This window comes from Pan troglodytes, chromosome 5, assembly GCF_028858775.2.
Source record: "Pan troglodytes isolate AG18354 chromosome 5, NHGRI_mPanTro3-v2.0_pri, whole genome shotgun sequence".
Lineage (NCBI taxonomy): Eukaryota > Metazoa > Chordata > Mammalia > Primates > Hominidae > Pan > Pan troglodytes.
The window spans coordinates 101488903-101504552 of record NC_072403.2 but is presented as its reverse complement, the minus strand read 5'-3'; the positions used below and the strand labels follow the sequence as shown (position 1 = coordinate 101504552).

Sequence of the window (15650 nt, the reverse complement as noted above, 5' to 3'; positions counted from 1 at the left end):
GCAGCCAGGAGAGAGGCAGGTCACTGGTGCACTTCAAAGGAAGCGCCCGCCTCCCAGGGAGAGTGGGAGGGTGCACAGTCGCCCAGAGGGAGGGCAGCTGGCCCCCACCCAGAGCCCTGGTGAGTCGCCTCCTCCCATCCCTGTGCAAGAGCTTCATGGCCCTCAACAAACAGCTCCACACACCTTTTGGAAGCACCCTCCTCACCTGCATCTTCCCTCCTTGGCCCAGGTGGGTACTGCACCTCTGTGTTGGAGGAGTCTTTGTGGTTTATGGAGAGCCAAACATTCCCACAGATCTGTTGTCTAGTTGGGCCCTATTCTGGGGTCAGGAACAGGAATACAAATTTAAAAATTAGGAAGATGTGCCATGCGATTTTCTTAAAAATCTCCCAGTAGAGCAAAGCTTTAAGAAGTGGGGACCATTCACAACATTTCAACCTCAGTTTAACACTTAAATATGTGAATAAAATATAGGTAACCAGGAAAATAAATCTCAGTGCTGCTGTTTTTCTAATGTTGATGACCATGTCCGACAATTTGAATCTCAGTAGCTGAGGCACCCTCCCTTTAGGAGCCATTAAAGCCACCTCCCCCAATGTAATCTATCTTTTCTGCTGGAAATCCTTTTTGCCCCCCACACGTATCTCTGAGCCATGCTCTCATTCTGCTTTACACTTCATATGACTTTCTCTTTCTGCACCTGTGCCCTGGCTGGGATGCTATGGCAAGTTCCACCTCCCGGGAATTCCCTGATTTCCCCAACTCTCATCACTTCTAGGTCACTTACTGTCAACACCCATTTGTACCTGCCCTGAGCTATCCTTTAAGGTTCAAGCCAACAGCCATGTGGGCGAGACCTCCTGGAGGCAGATTGTCTAGGCTCAATCAAAGCACAGAAGACTGCAGCCCTAGCCAATGTCTTAGACTGCAACCTCACAAGGGACCTTGAGCCAGAACCACCCAGCCACTCCTGGATTCCTGACGCACAAAAATGGTACGGAATACTAAATGTTTATTGTTTTAAATAAAGTACTAAGTTTGGGGTAATTTGTTATACAGCAATAAATAATGAATACAGGTGGTATCTAGGTGATAAAGCAAGCTTAATAAAATATAGAATTTATGCAGGTGGTAGGTATACAGGTGTTCACTGTAAAAGTCAGCTTTGCTGTATGTATGAACATTTTCATAATCAAACTTGGGGGGAAAAGTGTAGGCTGCATAATATAAAACTGGCAGCTGGATCATTCTAGGACACAGCTACAGGAAAGTTTCCTGAACAATAAAATAAAATGATTTGAAAGAATTACCAAGGAATATAGTCCGTTTTGGAAGCAGCTATCTTTGGAGCATTTACTATATATATTTTATAGTATACATGTGTATATATAAAGTAGGATTAGATGTGTATGTGCTACTTTATTTTATCCCAACTCCCAATTTTGAAATAGACACTGATCTGCCAATTTCAGTTTTTATCAGCAAGGGCACTTCTCAGGAATCCCATGAATGACAAGGAATTACCATAATATCAAAGGTAACCTATTTCTTCCAATGAGGCCACCAAACATCCATTTGTCCTACCCCGTGCTCTGTTTGTTCTGTCTGATTTAGTTCCCAAACTAATTAGGCTAGCTTAATTCCCTGCTGCTTTATCAGCTAATGGTTAAAGACACTTGATTAACTTTTACAGAACTTTGCTCAACATAGAGCTGCAACAAATGGGTAATTCTGCACTCCAGAGAAATCAGACTGGTAGGACCAGTGCTGATGCTGGTTTGTGCTTTCCTTGCTATTTACCTATACTTAACATCCACTCCTGCATATTTTTATAGTGAAGAGTATGCTAAAATTGCTGTTCATATCAAATACTGAGAATATATTTTTACATAAATAAGGCAACTAGCCCAGTCTTTTTATGTAATGATATGAACCATAAAAAAATTATGTGTTTAACAGAAATACAGACCCATTATTTTCTTCAAATATAAACAAACCAAAATCTGCCTGTCAGTGATTGGAACCTACTTTGTTTATTTTACAGATATCAGAGGTGGTCATCACAATGTTAATTGATAATAAAAGTTACCCTGTTACAAAGCACACAGTATTGTACTAGAGATAAGCTTGGAAAATATTGACAGTTGGATTCAGTGTTTAGCATAGAGTCTTATTTATATTGCATATGGAATCCTCAACACTGGCCAATGCCAACACATGGAAGAAGAGGCCCCTGCAGTATTCACCACAGACAAGCATGAGGTGAGGCAGACTAGGGATTGGCTTGTTTAATCTCACCTCAACTGCCTCCTAGTTGGAGAGGACAAAAGGTTAAACACTACATTTTTCAGGCTCCACACCTTCCAGCTAGAGATCGGGATGCGAACCAACTAAAATCACCTGTGCAAAATTAGGGAGGAAGTGAAGCAGAGGCCTTCTCTGGGCAGCTTTTGGCTGGCAAGCAAACTGTGGAATGGGAAGTGGGTTTTTGTTTTGTTTTGTCCAGCTTCATTGAGGTATAACTGACAAATTTAAATTGTATAAATTTAGGCTGGGGGTGGTGGCTCACGCCTGTAATCTCAGCACTTTTGGAGGCCAAGGAGGGCGGATCGCTTGACGTCAGGAGTTCAAGAGCAGCCCGGCCAACATGGTGAAACCCTGTCTCTACTAAAAATACAAAAATTAGCCTGGCACGGTAACACGCGCCTATAATCCCAGCTACTCGAGAGGCTGAAGCAGGAGAATAGCTTGAACCCGGGAGGTGGAGGTTGCAGTGAGCTGAGATTGCGCCACTGCACCCCAGCCAGGGTGACAGAAACTCCATCTCAAAAAATAAAAATAAATAAAATTGTATAAATTTAAGGTAAACATGTTTTGATATACGCATACATTCCTAAATGATTACCACAATCGGGCTAATTAACACATCCATCACCTCAGTTACTTTTGTATGTGGTGAGAATACTTAAGATCTACTCTCCTTGCAATTTTCAAGCATAATACACTAACTATAGTCACCATGCTGCACATTGGATCTCCAGAACTTATTCATCTTATAACTGAAAGTTTATACCCTTTGACTAACATGTTCCCATTGCTTCCACCGCCCTCCCCCAGCCCCCGCAACTACCTTCCTACTCTATTTCTATGAGTTTGACTTTTTAAGATTCCACATATAAGTGGAATCACGCAGTAGTGTCATGTGTTTGGCTTATTTCATTTAGTATAACATCTTGCAGGTTCACGCATGTTTTCGCAAATGGCAGGCTCTCCTTTATTAAGGATGAATATACTACTGGGGTTCATTTCCTTTATTCAGTGGACACAGGTTATTTCCACATCTTGGCTATTTTAAGTAATGCTGCAACAAACGTGGGGTGCTGATGTCTCTTTATGACAGTGATTTCATTTCCTTTGGATATATACCCAGAGGTGGGATTGCTGGATCACAATGCAGTTCTATTTTGAATTTTCTGAGGAACCTCCATATGGCTTTCCATAATGGCTGCACAAAATGGGTGGGTTTTCTGTAACCACACTCTAGGGCCACTCTCTTGAGTGCCAGGAGGCACTGTAGTGGCAGACCCTTCTCCGTTCAGGCTTCCTAAGCTTTGGAACCCAGTAAAGAGTGGATTCTTGAACCTACAGCTCCAGTTAATGTCCTGTAATTGGCAGCCCTGCCAGAGGACCAGATCTTCACTCTTCTGGGAGTTGCTCTGAGGGCCCAGCGCTGCCAGTGATTCTGTGAGCACTCAATTCTGTCTCCTTCTGCTTAAAATGCCTAGAGGAGTTGCTGCTTCCTATGCTGATCCCTTACTTACTCACAACAGAAATCCTGTATCTTTTAAGAACACTAAAAAATGAAAATACAATGATCCCTCCACTGTTTATTTTCCAACTACTCAATCTCTAAGGACTTCAGGATGGGTAGCAAGTGCTGAAATTGCACAGATGGTGCATACGGGAGGACAGCCCCTGGAGAAGGCAGAAATACAGATGCCGGGTAAGGAAATGGAGAACCAGCATAGCCCCAGGATGGTCAGGGTTAGACCAACTCTGCCTGCAGAGAAGAAAGGGCGAGGGGAGGACACACAGGGAAACTAAAACCATAAAAGCGAATCTGAAATTGACATAATGGGCCAATCAGCCACACAACTTACCTGTGGACACATGTGACTCATGGAAACCAAGCTCGCTACTTACAGTTAAAGCTCACACAGTATAAGGTGGGGCCAAAAAAAGAAGCTGTGATGTCAGGAGTTCTGTGACGTGCACGCGATTTAATTGAGCATTTCCAGGCTGCGGTTGCACAGTGATTTAGATTTTTCATTAAAGGGAAAGGCAGGAAGCCCTCTATTTGCTTTAAAGCCAGCACGTCTGAGTTCTATTCCCCACACTACTGCTGCCGACTGGATGGGCAAATTCCCAATTTGTTTCCTTTACTTCAAGACCGTCCTTCAGCCAGGCAGAGTAGCTCACACTTATAATCCTAGTACTTTGGGAGGCCAAGAAAGGAGGATTGCTTGAGTCTAGGAGTTTGAGACCAGCCTGGTCAATATAGCAAGGCCACATCACTATAATTTTTTTTTTTTTAATTTAACCAGGCGGGTAGCACATATCTTTATCCCAGCTACTCAAGAAGTTGAGGCAGAGGATCTCTTGAGCCCAGGAGTTCAAGGGTGCAATAAGCTATGATCGTGCCACTGCACTCCAGCCTGGGCAACCGAGCGAGACCCTGTCTAAAAGAGAGAGAGAGCAAGAGAGCGAGAGAGAGAGAGAAAAAGAAAGAGAGAAACAGAGAGAGAGAGAGAGAGCGAGCGAGCGAGCGAGCGAGCGAGAGAGAGAGAGAGAGAGAGAGAGAGAGACTGTCCTACAACAAAAGTCTCAATAATAAGAGCAGCAGCTACCCTCTATGGAGAACCTACAAGCCCACGTTCCCTACGCATCCCATTTAACCTCACAGCATCCCATCAGCTGGTTATTATTAAATGGATACGATCATTCTCCCTCGTTTACCACTCCCATCTTGATGCAGGCCTCCATCACCTCTCACGTGGATGCTGAACAGCCCCGTGCCTGGTCTTTCTGTTTCCGTTCTTCCTTCCCCCCCACCCCCCGCCCCCCACACTATCTCAATACAACTGCCAAGGTGATCCTTTAAACCTCAGGTCAGACCTTGTCACTTTTCTACTCAAACACCCTCTCCCTCACTACCACTGTGGCTTCTCATTTTACCCAGAATAAGCGCCCAGGTCTGGACAATGGTCTCCAAAGTCCTCCAGCGTCTGCTCCCCACTTACCTCTCTGATTACATCACCTCCTGCTCCCTTGGCTCATTCTGCTCTGGCCACACCAGCCTCCTTGCTCCTCTTCCAACACACCAGGCACACCCCTGCCTCAAGGCCTTGCACTATGGTCCCTCTACAAGGAATGCTCTTATCACCAGCTAGTGAAACAGGCTTCTCCCTTAGGTCCTACAAGTGTTTGTACAAATGTTACCTAATCAGTGATGCCTTCTCTGACTACCCTATTTAAAACTGCAGTCTTAGCACTTATTGCCATCTATATAATGTATTAATTTATTTTGTTTACCGTTTGTCACCCTCTCTGGCTCCTTGAGAATAGAACTTGTTTTGTTCAAGCCTATATCAGCCACATATAGCAAGCACTTAATATTTATTGAATTTGATGACAAGATGAAGAATGTAGGGGATTAGGTAACTTGCCCACGTCTACACACATAGTAAGCAGTATAAGGGGCCAAACTCAAGTTCCCTCTGACTCAGAAGCCCATACTCTGTCCAGAGCAACCTAAACTCTCCTTCTACAGCCCAGGGGCTTTATGAGATGCAGCAGGCATAAAATAAACACCCAAACCAATGGCCTTCTGTCCTCTAATGGCTTTCTGTCCTCTCTGCCCAAGAGAGGTAACATTAGGCACTGGCCTAATCATGACTTCCTAAGAGAATGTGCACAACCTTAGAAGCAGTGGGACCCCATTTCTAAGGACTCTCATCTTTCTCTTTCAATCCTTCCTTGATCACCCCAGCAGCCAAAAAGCATCAGACCCACCCACTAGCCTAATGCAAAAAGCTCATCACAGCCTGAGAGTTCAGTAGTTTTTTCCAATTACTAACCTCAGTGAGATATTATAGCTTCTGCAGATTACCTCTGGTTCTGGCTGAAAGAACTGTGTGAGTCCAAGCCAAGAACCCTGCTGCCTGCAGGATGAAAGAGACATTGGAAGGGGCAGCACTATGAGGAGGGTGCAGAGGGTGTGGTGGAGGGGTTACAGCCCAGAGTTATATAGAAATAGGAGCAGCTGCAGCAAAGGATGGGGGAAATCCTGTTAGAACCAGCCAACCCCCACCTCCACACCCCACTCCCCTTGGTGGAATAAAATTTATCTTGTCATACCCTAAGTGAAGATCTCTGTATTTTTAAATTTAAATCAATTAACATAAATAACACTTAGAATAGTACCTGCCACTGTAAGTACTACATTTCCGTAGCTATTATCATAATGGGATTTAATTGCTATATTTTCTTGACAATAGCCAAAAGCTCAAAAAGGGTCCCGTCAGGTAAGGAAAGCAAGGATCAAATCTGCATATGCTTTAAAAGCCAACTTTTTAAAAAGTATTCATTGGCCCAGACTCTTCTAAAAAATAAATAAGACTAGGCTGTAAGCTTTTAGTAGATAGGGATTTGGACCTATTTCCCTTTATCTTTTTTTTTAAATAATAACGCTTTGCCATGTTTTTTAAATAAAGGTTCGCCATGGTTTCGCCACCTTGCCCAGGCTGGTCTCGAACTCCTGGGCTCAAGCGATCCACCTGCTTCAGCCTCCCAAAGTGCTAGGATTACAGGCGTGAGACACCATGCCCAGTCTATTTCTGTTTATATCACCTTTGGAATGTTCAAATGATTATTCTGCATGAGATAATTATGGTTAGGTTATTTTTATTATAGTTACGTTAAGTATGGCAATGTTACATTATTTGAAATAACTATATACCTGAAACTGAAAAAATATTTTTCAAGTAAACAGGCAGTGTAAACCCCAGATATGCCTACTATCCTAATAATTACCATGGTTGCTGTGAAGAAACATGGTGGACCTTGGGGGAAAAAAGTTACAAACATCTAACAACCAATGAAGAAATTGAATAAAAAGAGATTTAAGGCAAGTGTAATTTAATGTTAACAATAAGAATATGGGAGGCTAGGTGAAAGTGTTAATCATCTGCAGCAGCTGCCCACCAGCACTTTCAGCTGGAAACCAATGAAGGTGAAACTATCCACAAACCAGACCCATTAAAAGAACACGTAAATCCTGTGGGGAGGTGATGAGATGGGACATACTATTATTCCTACCACTCAGTTCAAGTCACTGCCTTTTTTTTTTTTTTAAGATAACTCCTTGTATCAGAGACTTAGCACCACGACACCTTCTAAATGAGAAATAAATGAAATAAGAATCATAGTTACTGCATCACACAAGCACAAAACACCCATTCACTTTGGTGTAACAAACAGTATTTTCAAGCATCTCCACATGGATGTTATCCATAAAGCCCCTCCCCAGGTGTCTGAAATAAGTAGTTTTCTTTAATGCAAAAATACTGTATGATACACAATCAACAGGCAACTTGCTAAATTTTGCTTCCTTCCAGAGAGATGTGCTGTGGATTAGTTACAGAGAGTAAAAGCCATGCTGTGAATAAGCCTGGCATTCTCGTGGCTGGGAGCTCTGCTGAGCTCTTCAAAGGAATGTGTTTCTAAAGAATGTTTAAGTAAGCTTAAGGAGTTCCAAGCAACCCAATACTGACATATCTGGCATGCTGTATTTGCCAAGAAGGCATCCCTCTCAAATGCAAATGCAGATCAGAGCTCCACTGACTCCAAGCTCAACTTGAGGAAGGGAGACACAGAAGACTTTTTGCTGAAAGTATTTGTGTTTTTTCATAAGCATGTGTTCCTTAAAGAACAAAACCCTGGAAATATGTAGAAACAAGCCTTAGGCTTCCATAAGGGAAAACAATTAATCGTTAAGTCTTGATTTTGCAGGTACAAATTATGTTCCATATAAAGACAAGTAAACCTCAATGACGAAAAGCATCCCAAGTATCACATGTTCTGAAAGTATGATGCAGTCAAAAGCTACTCCTAAGAAATGGCCTCAGGTGCAAGCCCCATCTTGATGAGCATTCCTACCAAAGTGTCTTTCAGATACAGTAAGAGCTGTGCTTTTTTCTGTGCTAGAAAAAAAAAAAAAAAAAAAAGACTAATTGGGGACAGTCCTCTTCTGACTTTGTTAAGTGCATCACATTATCTTTATTATTTACTCAGCTCACAACCCATTGCCTTGGCCTGAAATAGATTAAGTTGGACCTAATAAATCAAAATACAACAAGAATCAACAGAAACTTAAAACTACGGCCCACAGACCTGGATGCTAGCTCATCTATTATTAATGCCTAAAGCCACTAAAAGCATCATAGCTCTAATGAGAATAGCAATTAACTTTGTTGTAGCTATTTACAGTTTCCAAAGTGCTTTCCCATCCCACAGCCCGTTTAATCTCCTGGGAGATTAGGGACCTGGGAGGAGGGCGTTAGGCTCTTCCCCCATTACACGATTTCTGAGAACTCTCAGAAATTCAATGGCTTACTGAAGAAGACACATCTGGTGATACAGCCAGGACTTTTTCAATTCCAGTTACTATTCGTTTTTTAATGTATTGCTTTATTACTTAAAAAATATATCATATGACATTATTAATAGTAGGACTGCCTGGTGAAAATTTTGCAGGCTGATGCATTTTTCTAACCATGGTATGTTCATTCCATTTCCAGAGGCTGCCTGTACTGTGATATTTTTCATGCCAGGAACTTCAGGGTAGTATTTCTATCTTCAATATCACAGCGCAGGCAGCCTCTGGCTTCTCTGCTTGGAATTCCACCTCCAAGTAAAGGGGAAGAAGAAAAGGAGAGTGAGTGATCTGTGGCTCTCTCCTGGGAGGCAGGGCTGGGAGCTCTAGAACTTAGCCCCTGTGTTGCTGGAGTGACCAGAAGCTGTCTCAGTGACAGAAGCCTTGCTTCCTTCCTCTAGAAGCATCAAGGTCATCAACTGGAGCAAGATAAAAGAGCCACCAGAGGTGGGAAAGGTGACCATTCACATCACCCCAAGCCCAGGCCTCATAAAACTGGGGTGTGATGGAATCTGGAGAGACAGTGAACAAATTATAAGCCTAGATGCCTCGGAGACTTTTCAGAGTACAATTTTATAGAGGCTTTAGGGATTTCAGTGGGCATTTCATGCTTTTTGTCTCCATTACTCTTTGGTTTGCAGTGCATTTGTCTTCTGTTTGGAATGCTGTTTTGATGCTGAAGTCTTGAGGAATCAAAGTGGGCATCATAACAGAGTTGAAAGGGAAGACAGGCTAAACTGAGGAGCAGCAGGGAAAGGGGACCGTGAGGGTGTTTAGGTTGTCCAAGCCAGTACAGCAGTGTCTCAAGAGCCCTGGGTGGCTTGCTCTGTGTAGGACTAAATCACGGAAGCAGACTAACATTTCTTACCATGCATTATGAACTGGTATTGTGAACAGGAACATTTGTGGTACGGCACTGTCTCACACAATACAAGCTATTGGCACCCCTGGCCTGCAGGTGCTAAATAACAGTAGCACCCTCCCCCCAGCACTGCGACCCCAACCCACTGGTTGAGAAACGTTAAACTAGATAATGTCTAGGACTTCCTATCCCTAAAATTCCTCAAGTCCATGACTAGATGACTAGACCAGAATGGCATCAGGCGTGACAGTGCTCTGAGGTGGCAAAAAGGTGACAAACACATAAGTATCAATGAAGCATGTAATCAGCTGCAAATAACAAAAAAGCAGGCTCACCAGGCCTCACAAAATAGAGGCTTCTTTTTCGCCCATATGAATAAGTCCTGGAGAAGGCAGTCTACAGTTGGTGACAGTTTACCATTACCCTCAGAAACTTAGGCTCCTTTTATTTCTAAATTTTGCCAGCCTTAATGTGATGGCTTTTATCCTTATGTCACCTCATGTTTTCAAAAAGCCTGCTCTACATCCGGGTGTTACATCCAGGTCCAGACAGGAAGAAGGCAAAGTCTTTTTCTACCTTAGATATGTCTTTTTATTCAGGAAGGGAGACCTTTCCCTACAGACTTGTGCTTGGCCAAACTATATCACATAACCACTCCTGGCTGGAAGGTGGTTAGGAAAATTGAACATTCAGATTTCCAGTCTCAACAGTAGAGGAAGGCAAGTGAGAGAGTGGTTGGGAATGGGCCCTGAGAAAGCCAACCTCAAGCATCTGCCTCAGGAATCTTCATCCAATTGTGCTCACATTCTGCAAAGAAGCTGGCACATATCTCATACTCAATAATTATGAAAACATTAATGAATGGTCCACAAAGCTATTCAGGAGCTTATTTCTCCTTGCTTATTCTAATTCAAAGAATCCATCTAATCTATAGCAAACTGGCCTCCGAAATCAACAGAAACAATGACCGGATTGTATTCTCACCTTGGTCACAATTTCAGATTAGCAAATTTGAAATTATCTGTGTTGACTTTTCTGCATAGCAGGTTTCAAGAGAACACTTCACATCATTCTCTGTAACACATATCTCTCTACCCTTAAAACAAAACAAAACTTGGCGTTTAGAATAAAAGCAAAATGTAAACAAGGTAAAAAAATATATATATATAAAGGGAAATCTATTATCTGCACAGACTGATGTTTGAATTAAGTACTATAATTATATATTACAGACCTAGCAGATATATAAGATTTATACATCATTATATCCCAGATTGTCATATGTAGTGCCTTAAACATAGCAAGAATTTTATATTTTAATTTAATGTTTAGTTCTCTTACCTTCCCCCTTACCTAGGTAGCCACATGTTCTCAAAAGTATTTCGCTCCTTAGCTATAGAAAAGAATGAGATAAGTACAAATGCATATATTAAAATATTTATAAATAAAGTAATAACACTGGCTTCAAAATAACCCAAAGAAGTAGGAAAAGTGGGTGGAAGAGGGAGTAAGACTGACCATGGCTTCATAATTACTGCATCTGGGTGACTTACACTAGTCTAATTGTGAAATTTGCCACAATTCAAAGTTTTGTTTTTATTTGTTTTAAATCTCTCTGGAACTGATATTAACATATACTTCATGGATGAACCTCAAAAACATTATGCGCAATGAAAGTAGCCAGAAACAAAAAACCATATACTATCTGATTCTATTTATACGTAATGTCTAGAAAAGGCAAATTTATGGAGGCAGAAAGGGGACCAATGGTTGCCTGGAGCTAGGGGTGGTAGTGGGGACTGATCACTAAATGGCATGAGGAAACTTTTTGGAGTAATGAAAACGTTCTCAAACTGGATTCTGATGATGGTTGCACACTGTGTGAAATTACTTTAAAAATCACCAAACTGCATAGTTATAATGGATAAGTTTTATGATATATAAATTATACCTTAATAAAACTATTTTAAAATTCGAAAGCTCTGAAGATACACAGACACACAGAGAGAGAGAGAAAAAAACATATCCACTGTTATTTGCTAATACTACACTTAGGAAGACAAGACTTGCAGGTAAAGTGTTTAAAAGACACAATTTAGAAAACAGGACAGTTTCCTAGGATTTCAAAGATCCTCTATTATTGTGGAAAAGCAGCATCTAGTCATATATACCATTTCTTGTAGTCTTCCTACAAAGCGGAAAATTATAAATAGAAAAAGAAAAAAGGAAACAGAGGTCTGTTTTTGGTCCAGCTGAAGCAGTCAGCCCCTACTTTACGCAGCAGAACTCACCAGGAGGTAGGAACTTACCAGGACAAGGAGGATAACAGTCACAAAGCAGGAGACAGGTATGCTGAGTGAATGAATGGATGAATAAAGAAATAGTAGTTTAAAGCTTCAAATTCAATTTTAAATATCCTAAATGATCAGCCTGTACCAAAGTAATTTTTGTAGATTCAGAAAACCATGAATGGAAACCTGGTTTTTGTTGCAAAGTAATTTTTTGTTTGTTTTTTAAACTTTGGGGAGAATCTAATCTGTTCATAATCACCTCAGATCAAACCTACCTGATAAGGAGGGAAACAATTAATTTGAAAGTTCAGAGAGAAAGCATCCCTGACAAGTTGGAATTTATACAAAACAGAAAAGAAGAAGCTATAAACTCACCCAGAGCAGGGGACATTCTGTTTGGGGTAGAAGCTTTGGCTGCTGCAAAGTAAGAAGTGGAATAATTTTTCATCAATATTCTCAGATGCTCTATTAAACAATAAAGGTGAGTGTTTATGCTTAGATGTTATGACAAACTTCTTATTTGCAGACCTAAGTTTTCCAAATTCTGAAACATAATAAAAGTTTGTTCTTTGTCACTTGAAAACAGACAGTAGGATTTAAGTTTTATCTTTCTCCCGGATCACCTGAGATCAGGAGTTTGAGACCAGCCTGGCCAACATGGCAAAACCCCATCTCTACTAAAAATACAAAAAATTAGCTGGGTGTGGTGGCAGGTGCCTGTAATCCCAGCTATTCGGGAGGCTGAGGCAGGAGAATTGCTTAAACCCGGGAGGAGGAGGTTGCAGTGACCCGAGATCGCACCACTGCACTCCAGCCTGGACAAGAGAGAGAGACTCCATCTCAAAATAAATAAATTAATTAATTAATTAATTTTATCTTTCCCCAGGGCACATCCCTGAAAGGGCAAAGGGAGAAAAGACAGACTTCCTGGGCCTGGTCCCGATGGTACTACCCGGCATATCTCTGCCCACATCTCTGTGTTTACACGTTGACTTCAGTGAGTTTCCTGCAAGCTTGTTATCAACAGGATCCCAGCTGGTAATTTACTCTGCCCTCTGCCATTTAATCATTCCAACAGAACCTCACTTACGGCGTACCCTAGATGACCTCACACCCCTTCACAGGCAGAATTCTGTTCTGTTATTCATTCAAACATTGTCTTCCCAAAGGAAATTCCTAAGTACTTTAATTATGGTGGGGAGGGGGGCAGTATGGAAAAAAGCTTGCTAATCCCCATTGTCAGTGTTCCTGAGACCTGGAGAAGCACAACTCCGGAGTCTTCATTTTGTAGATGGGAGACAGGCTTAGTAAGATGTCCTAAAGCCTGAAGGTGGCCACCAGTTAGCTCCAGGATTCTTTCTCTTTCTTGGGGGCCCATGGAATTGCATATGAACATGTACACTGGGGTCAACAGCATGGACTCCAAATCCTGATGCCACAATTACTACACAAGAGAATGTGGGCAAGTCAGAAACTTTCTGAGCCTCAGTTTCCTCACCTAAAAAAACAGAGATAATACCTATAACTTGCAGGTGGTTGCAAAGGTAAAATGAAATAAAGAAAAAGTGTCCTAGACAGCATGCAGCAAAGGGCTGGTGTTTGATAAATGCAATTTACTGAATGCAATAAATTATAATGAGCTGAATGTAACATAATTAAATTACAGTATTGAATTCTTACAAAGCCCTATGAGAGAGTTTGTTTGATAAGTAAAAAGCACTACTTTCTCATCCCGTAGTAGAAAAATGAGCCAACGGAAGAGTACTGAAAATACTATGAAAGTAGGGCTTCCCTACACCTGAAGCATCAGCAGGAGCCACCTGCAGAGTTGTAGAGTTGATTCCATTTATATAGTACCTGTCAGAGTCCCAGGCACAATACAAGCCGACATCTACGTGCAAAGAGGTGAGCCCATCAAAAGAGCTGTACTGGGCTCAGCCCTGGTCCTATCTAGAGATTAGGTCAACTTGGGGTCTGAGGGCAGACAGATTCCTTCCCTGCTGTGGAAGAGATCCCCCCTACCCTCCTCCCAGAGGTCCAGTCCTGAAGTTGGACAAGTGCTCCCCGAGTCATGGGGTTCATGCCAAATCATGGCCTTAGAAAAGCCAGTTGGTTTTTCTGTTTTGTTTTGTTTTGTTTTGAGATGGAGTCTCGCTCTGTTGCCCAGGCTGGCGTGCAGTGGCACAATCTTGGCTCGCTGCAAGCTCCGCCTCCCGGGTTCATGCCTTCTCCTGCCTCAGCCTCCCAAGTAGCTGGGACTACAGGCACCTGCCACCACGCCCGGCTAATTTTTTGTATTTTTAGTAGAGATGGGGTTTCACCGTGTTAGCCAGGATGGTCTCGATCTCCTGACCTTGTGATCCGCCCACCTCGGCCTCCCAAAGTGCTGGGATTACAGGCGTGAGCCACCGCGCCCGGCCTTGGCTTCTTATCTGTCGCCAAAGGTTCCAAGACCAGGCCCCAAACCAGCAATCAATTTATTCTTCCCACATAGTGACTGATCTAAAATTCTCTCTGATGTGGTAATGAGTTTCCTAACATCAGTCCTTGTGGGTGTTTTATTTTTCCTATAGGTTGAATCCAAACAATAATCTTCAGGCAGAAGTAGGCGCCACTTTATAACTGGGGGGCTGGAAAGCAGGGTGCCCTCTAAACTGCTGTCCTCATGAAGGCACACTGCAAGGATGGTGTGGATAGGCAAAAAAGACTGGCTGCAGGAGTTCAAGCCACTTCTTTAATTAGGCAGCAGCTGCATGCAATGCTGAGGTTTCCCCACCAGGACAAGCTTGATTGCTGATAACTTCATTGCTGAAAACCAGGTTCCTATTAATGGTCTTTGTGAGTATGCAAAACACTGCTTAAAGGATTGTGACAGAGACTTCTCCTTGACCAAACTTGAGTTGGACTCTTCTGGGCCCTCTTCTTGACTTGGCTTCAGTATTAGTCCCCATCCTTGCCAGGCCTGCACAGCCCAGTGTTAGCAAGAATCCTGCTAAGTCAGTTTAGAAAGAATCCTCTCACCCCTGATATTTGATCCCATTACTATCTAATCAAATTCTTCATCCCCCAGTTGACATCTGATCAAGAGTTATCTGCCTTCAGCAGGAATCCTGTTAGTTTAACATGAATCACCCAACCCTTGATGTCTCCTCTTAGTAATCTTCCATCTACAGACCCCCATGGCCTTTTCCTTGGCTACCAACGCCGCTCATTTTTTTTTTCTTGGTAGAGAGGGGATCTTGCTATGTTGCTCAGGCTGGTCTCAAACTCCTGGTCTCAAGTGATCCTCCTGCTACCACACCTGGTCCTCCTACTCACTTGTGTTGTATTCAGAGTTGAACCCAATCTCTCTACCCTAGTGCAACTGTCTTGACACCTAGCAGGATAATCCTGAATAAAGTCTCCTTTACCATTTTAACAAGTGTCAGAATAACTTTTTCTTTAACAATTGTAGTGGGTTGAACAGTGGCCCCCAAAAAGTTATGTCAACTTCCTAATGCCTGAAACCTGTCAGTATTACCTTATATGACAAAAGAGTGGATATTACCTTATATAACCCCCCGAAATGTGGTTAAATTAAGGATTCTGTGAGGAAGGGCTTATCCTGGATTATCACAGTGGGCCCTAAATGCAGTCACATGTATCCTTATAAGAGACAGACAGGCTGGGCGTGGCGGCTCACACCTGTAATTCCAGCACTTTTTTGGGAGGCAGAGGTGGAAAGACTGCTTGGGCCCAGGAGTTCGAGACCAGCCTGGGCAACACAGTGAGGCCCTGTCTTTAC

General features: G+C 42.5%; 1 long non-coding RNA gene across 1 annotated transcript; it reads left to right on the top strand.

Moving 5' to 3' along the window:
- The first annotated feature begins 394 nt into the window (after window positions 1-394).
- On the top strand, window positions 395-13545 carry LOC107975221 (uncharacterized). Its single transcript, XR_001718582.3, has 3 exons — window positions 395-994; window positions 2045-2262; window positions 12753-13545. It is a non-coding gene; the product is annotated as an uncharacterized LOC107975221 (long non-coding RNA).
- Window positions 13546-15650: the final 2105 nt, after the last annotated feature.